Source organism: Notamacropus eugenii, chromosome 1 (assembly GCF_028372415.1).
Source record: "Notamacropus eugenii isolate mMacEug1 chromosome 1, mMacEug1.pri_v2, whole genome shotgun sequence".
Lineage (NCBI taxonomy): Eukaryota > Metazoa > Chordata > Mammalia > Diprotodontia > Macropodidae > Notamacropus > Notamacropus eugenii.
In genome coordinates this window covers 2,278,427-2,284,575 of record NC_092872.1, presented here as the reverse complement: position 1 = coordinate 2,284,575, position 6,149 = coordinate 2,278,427, and the positions used below count along the sequence as shown (strand labels likewise).

At 48.0% G+C, this 6,149-nt stretch overlaps 1 protein-coding gene across 7 annotated transcripts in view; it reads left to right on the top strand.

Annotated features, from left to right (window-relative positions):
• The first annotated feature begins 322 nt into the window (after nt 1-322).
• Nucleotides 323-6,149, top strand: part of DNAH1 (dynein axonemal heavy chain 1) — a 151,923-nt gene continuing 146,096 nt past the window's right edge. For 2 of the 7 annotated variants that reach the window (XM_072650182.1, XM_072650149.1), the window contains exon 1: nt 587-4,551. The gene's annotated coding sequence lies outside the window, so the exon portion shown is untranslated. Of the gene's footprint in view, nt 396-579; nt 4,552-6,149 lie in introns of those variants that run through there. The other 5 variants (XM_072650155.1, XR_011976233.1, XM_072650183.1 and 2 more) reach the window with 5 other exon arrangements.

Sequence of the window (6,149 nt, the reverse complement as noted above, 5' to 3'; positions counted from 1 at the left end):
TGACCACCAGGGGCGCTGTGGGACCCAGCTTTCAACCCCTCCTCCCTCTGAGCGTTGTCCACGCAGGCGCAGTAACCAAAGGACGGAGTTGGCGGCCGATTGTGGGAGAAACCAAATGTAAAGGCGGGGAGAGAGTGACCTCTTTTACGGAAACCATTGCTTTTCAGCCACCGAAGGCAAGGCTAACAAGCACAAATAACGGGGTATAAATAATTTTTGTAACTTTCTCGGTTGGGATCGACGGAATTCGGGGTGTCTTTGGTAAGAGGGCCCCCCCGACTCTAATGGATTCTCCCCTTAGCAACCGCCGCGTCCTCCCCTAGAGACAGGCGCGCTCGCTCTCCTGGTGACCGTTGCTTCGCTCGGCTACCCCGGGACGGAACAGTTGTGAGCCGGTAGGCGCGGGGCGAGCCCCGGTGATCGGCCGGGCAGGTCTGGGGAGCGGAGCGTTTGGAGGCAGGAGAGGAGTAGGGGAGAGTCTTGGGGGGATGCCCGGCCTGTCCGGTGGCCGGCTTGTCCTGTCTGTCCGGCGGCTGGCTTGTCCTGTCTGTCCGGCCGCCCGGCTTGTCCCGTCCGGCCGCCCGGCTAGTCCCGTCCGGCCCAGGACAGGGTGGAGGGCAGGCCTGAGGTGGGGGGCCCCGGGGGGAGGACCCCCGCAGGTAATGCCCAACCGCCGCTATGTGCCTCGGATGCCTGGGTTTTCCCTGTGGATGGTTCTCGGTCCTAGGCTCCCCAAAGAAGACACGGAAAGGGTAAAATGGGGACTGAGCCCCGGGCTCCTGCTGGGGAAGGGCACCTTCCCAGGGGCCAGAGAGGAGAAGGGGAGGGAAGAGAAGGAGAGAAGACAAGCGGGAAAGAGAAAGTCTGCTTAGGAGTTTTACTGATACCTTCTGGCTTTTCTGTCACATTTCTGAATATAGCTTGCTCCTCATTCATGCCAAAGCGGCTCTGCTGCCAGCCGTCCCAGGACAAATAGGGCGAGAAGGCCTAAAGCTATTGATGGTAAACTCTGCTGAAAGGCCCAACCTTCAGCTGCTTTCCTGTGATAATGTCTTGGCTACCGTGTGGCACAGACCGCTGTGGGAATCCCCATGGCTTTTGGGGATGGGAATCTGCATCTGCGTTAGTCTTCCTGGCTGGCAAACTCCTCTGAACTCATACCTGGCTAGCACCAGCTCCAGGGCACAGCGCCCAACTTGTCATTTATCAAAATAGGTCAGTGGATTGTTATCCATCCGAAACGTGAAATCAGTCTCTAGCCTTACAATCTAAAGTCATGACTTCAGCTGATTAGTCCAATTTGTGGATGGTCTAATGAGCATAATTGTCAAAGAGACCTCTACTAGTAAGCGGTAGGGCTTGCATGGATAGTAACAGCATTTATACAGAGCTTTAAAGCTTGCAAAGTGATTTACAGATATCTCATTTTATCCTCATAATGGTGGGAGATAAGTCCTTTTATTATCTAAATCCATTTTACAGATGGGAAAATCGAGGCAGATAGATTAAGTGACTCCCCCAGAGGCTAGTAAGAATCTAGAGGGGGGGAATTTGAACTTACGTCTTTCAGAGATGAGGACTGATGCTCTATCCACTGCACCACTTTGCTGCTTCATCTGTGAAATTCAAGGCAGCTGGGTCCCTATGTTGCCCTGTGCTCACGGTTCTCATCCCAGCAGTGTTCAAACGGAGAAAGAGGTTCAGGTCAGCTTGCCTCTTTTTCCTCATCTGCTTCTGTTTTTTCATAGCCATGTATTCACAAATGAGGGTTCAAGATGATAGCATAGTTCTTCATTTATAGCACCCATTTTTAATAGTAGCCGCCTAATCCTAGAAAAGTCTTTAGCTCTCAACCATTCTTCAGCTGTGGTCAGGTTGGGAGTGCCATTTCTTTTGGGTGGGGCTCAGTACTCACTCCCTGCTAGACAAGATGAATCCCACATACTTATCAGAGGCCTTGTCAGCTGACAACCTCAGGCCAACAATAATTTCTAGCCAAATACTTATAGTATCTCCGTAAACAGGAAGAAATTATTTGGATACATCAACACCTCATATGTTGTTCATGTCACCAGCCACCTTATCCACAAGCCATTTGAAAGTGATAAAGGGCCCAACAATTCCCTGGAGCATATGCTCAAGCTGATGGAATGATATCAGACAGATGAAGAACACTTAAAAAAATCTCCCTTTGTCCTGGGGATCTGATTGTGTTCACTGCATAAATCCAATACAGAAGATCCTCAGCTGCCTCCCAGGAAGTACAGGACACCATGCATTTGTAGCATGGTATATTGGTCTACCTTAGTTCTCTTGATGAAACTCCAATAGGTTGAACACACATCCAGATCTTCCTAGTCTATTCCTGTACCACCAATATGGGTGACTGACATGAGCCAAAGGATTGAGATGATGTCAGTGATGAATACCCAGATGCTTCCCAAGGTCTATCTCTGGGCATTTTCCTCTTGAAAATCTTGGTAGTTATTGAGGTGAATTGTTGCTGTTTCTCTAGCACCTCCCACTCACACGCAGTGAGAACTTGCCAGCTGCAGGGCTGAGTGTCTTCTGCAAATAATCCTTTCCATTCCGAGACACTGGAAAGTCACTCAAGTTGAGCTTTTCTGAAATAACCCTTGAGGTGGAGTGTTCATGGCTTCGTTCATTCTGATACCATAGCTTCTGTTTTCTTGTAAGTCCCCAGAGGAGGCATGGATTGTTCAGGTGCTCTACCATGTGGGGAATAGCAGCCTCTTGGATTAACTTCAGTTGTGGATTTGGAACTGAGGGTACCTTCAAAAGGCCTTATCTTTGAGGACTGGTGTGTCTCTAATGCCAGAGGCTTGAGCCCCTCTTTCCTGGTTGTGTTTCTCCCTACTGTTAGCCACCAATAAGTAGTTAGCACTCCAGTCCCATTTAACCACTTCACATCAATTAGTTTTTACAAAGGGATATCTAGTGGGAAGATATAGCAACAACAAAAGCTGCTAGATGATGTTCTCTCCCCATGTCACCTTGGTCTTTGGGAAGGTGGGCTCAGTTCTTACCTCTCATTGCATTGATTCCGCTAAGTTCACCTCCATAGGTGGCATTGCTGACTTGGGCTGGGTTCCCAAGGTCACTCCTTGTAAAACCCAGCTTAGACTCCAACTCTCGGACTCCCCAGTGCCTGGAGGCCAGCTCTCCTGATATTTTGAACCACAAAGATTGGAGCCTCCAGATTAATCTCCACATAAAATGAAAGAACAAACATCCAAGCAAAGGACTGAAACCCATCTTAACAAGTCCCCATCTTCTCAGGGGAGAGCTCAAGGCCTCTTGAATTGTCTCTCACTGAAAGCCATCTGTAAAATAGTCACAACCAAGAGTAGAGGACCATCACAAGAGATAAGCTGAAGAGAATGGGGCTGTGATCCAGCCCGTGGCTGACAGGTGTATGCAGGCTCCAAGGCTCGTCCAGTACATGCAGTCAGGACTCTGGAAGCAATCTCCCTGTCTCTTGCATGTGGGGAGTTGCCTGTGTACACAAGTGCTAGTAGTTCCTATTACACTGTCTTTGTAGTTATTGCATAGATCGGTTTCCTGCCTCTTCTTCCCTCACTTTACCTCTTTCTGTGTTTCTCTGTATTCATTATGCTTCCACTTTTTCCAATGAAAACAAAAATTGGAATCAAAGTCAACAAAAGCCACACTGACAGTCAACTTTCTCCCTCTCATGGGGGTGATGGTGGCAGAAAGGCATCACAAAGTCAGCAAACTGTGAGTGCTGGGTGCTGGGTGCTGGGCTCAGGGGGAGGACCACGTGTTGCCTGACTCTTCCTCTAGTGAGCCTTAATGAGTGATTCTATCTCAGGGGATGCCACAGCCTTAGGTGGAAAAGTTTGGGACCCTCTGCTGGAGGTAGAGAGTGGGCATTTGTAGAGATGGCACATCCTGAGAGTTATTGGCTATACCTTTCCGTCATGTCCTGTTGTGGAAGTGAGAGAGTGGTCTGCTTGCCGCTGCTGGATTTCCCTTTGACCTAAGACGATTATTTGTGCATATTGTTTTATGAAAAAAAATAGAGGGAATCTGATGTTTGTTTTAAAAAAGAAGGCATCAATCCACATAAAGTTTTACTGGAGTTAATGTCTAAGGACAGTTTCACGACTGTACTTCAAGAATATACAATGGTTGTGGGGCAGCGAGGAAGCACGATGGATAGAGCGCTGACCCTGGAGTCAGGAGGACCTGAGTTCAAATTTAGCCCGAGACTCCACAGTTTCTATGGCATTTGACGTACGCTATAATGTACGTAGTAACTTGTTTCAGTGGGAAACCTTTTTCTGTCAAATTGTGGTCTAGGAAGGCTACAATGTAGAAACATAGAAGGGGGAAATGTATCCATTCGGTTCTTATGGCCATGGCTAGTGAGCGGGCCTGTGACCTCATGGGTAGCAGGGAAACTCCCTCCACTAACGCAGGCGGCACAGTTTTCTCTGCAACTTGGAGTCTTAGAAAGTTTCCTGGAGCAGTGAGTGATGAAGTGACTTGCCCAAGGTCACAGCCAAGGTGAGTCAGAGGTGGGAACTTGAACCCAGGTCTTTTTGCTTCAAGGACTGCTTTCTATGCAACATTTTAGCTTGATCTAGACTTTAGGGGAAGGGGAAATAAGCATTTATTAAGCATCAACTGTATGTGAGGCACTCTGCTAAGTCTTATCCAAATAGTATCTCACTTGATCCTCACAACCCTGTGAGGTAGAAGCTGCTATTAGCCCCATTTTACAGTCAAGGAAACTGAGGCAGAGGTTAAATGACTCAATCAGGGTCACACAGCTAGTAAGTCTCTGAAGCCAGATCTGAGCCCAGGTCTTCCTAAAGCCAGGCCCAACATTCTCGCAACTGCGCTACCTCGCTGCCTTTTAGAAACAGCTAAAAAAAAATTTTTTTAAAAGTATCCTGAACGATCTTTGCCCCTTTTTGGCAGTTTCTAGGTCCATGGCATTAGAAATCTGTGAGGCTTCATTTCCACTGAATTTCTCTGATCCAGCCAAACATATTACATGGTAAAGAAGTAGACACTTAATTAGACAGAAGACAAAGTAAGTACCCAGGAATGAAACACACACACACACACACACACACACACACACACACACACAGACACACACACACACACACACACACACACACACAGAGTCCATAAGGGAGAGAGGCTCACATAGCATAGTACCTGGCACTTAATAGTTGCTTAATAAATACTGAGTCTAGTCCCCATCAAGTGCAGCAAAGACCCCTGGGTCAGCTCTGTCTTTTTGCTTCCTCCTTAGCAGGAGCTCCATCAGGTGGCCTTAATACTTTGGTTGGGGTGAGCACATTCTTTTAACATCCTTTTGTGCCCAGGATCCAGAACCAGGTCATGCAAATTCCCTGGACCTTCGCTTAGCTAAGGGGAGGAATGGGATGGAGATGATGGCTTTTGCTCTTTAGTTTAGCAGCTGCCCCCAGGCTCCGGGGCTTCTTTCTCATGCAAAGGGAGAATTCACAGAGCTGAAAATAAGACCAGAAGAAGGACGATTCCGAGGAGTTGTCATTCTCAATATCTTTGCCAGAGAAGTGATGAAAACTCCAGTTCAGAGGCAAAAACCTGGCTCAGTGTGGAATGGTCCACATCACTTGAAAACTTCGGGTACTATGGACTGATGGCCTCTGTTGGTTAGAGGTGGGCAGATCTCGTTGCAGACAGCAGGTGACCTATTAAAGGAATGGGATGGGAGAGGAGTGGGGAGTAGAAATCAGCACTCAGCTCTGTGTACCCTGGTGTCTGCTCGATAGCCAAAGCTTCCCCTCATTAAGGAGTCCTTCAGTCTCCGAGGGCAGCCAGGTATTCCTTATTGATGCTGGCACCAGGAAAAACTAGGACAAGGCCACCTGGCTGTGTCCTAGTGGCACCTGCCCCAGGGAGTTTCCCTGGTTAATTTTCTAGTCTAATTCAACGGCCTTGCTCCACTTCTTGACGCTTTTTTGGTGCCTGCCTGTTTCTAGCAGCACTCGGGGAAGCCAGCTGCATCTAGAACGGGACTCTTTGAAAACATACCGCATTTTTTCCACTGAAATTTGGTTAGAAAATTCATGCTCACCTGTAACACCACTTTAAAGGGTTATATA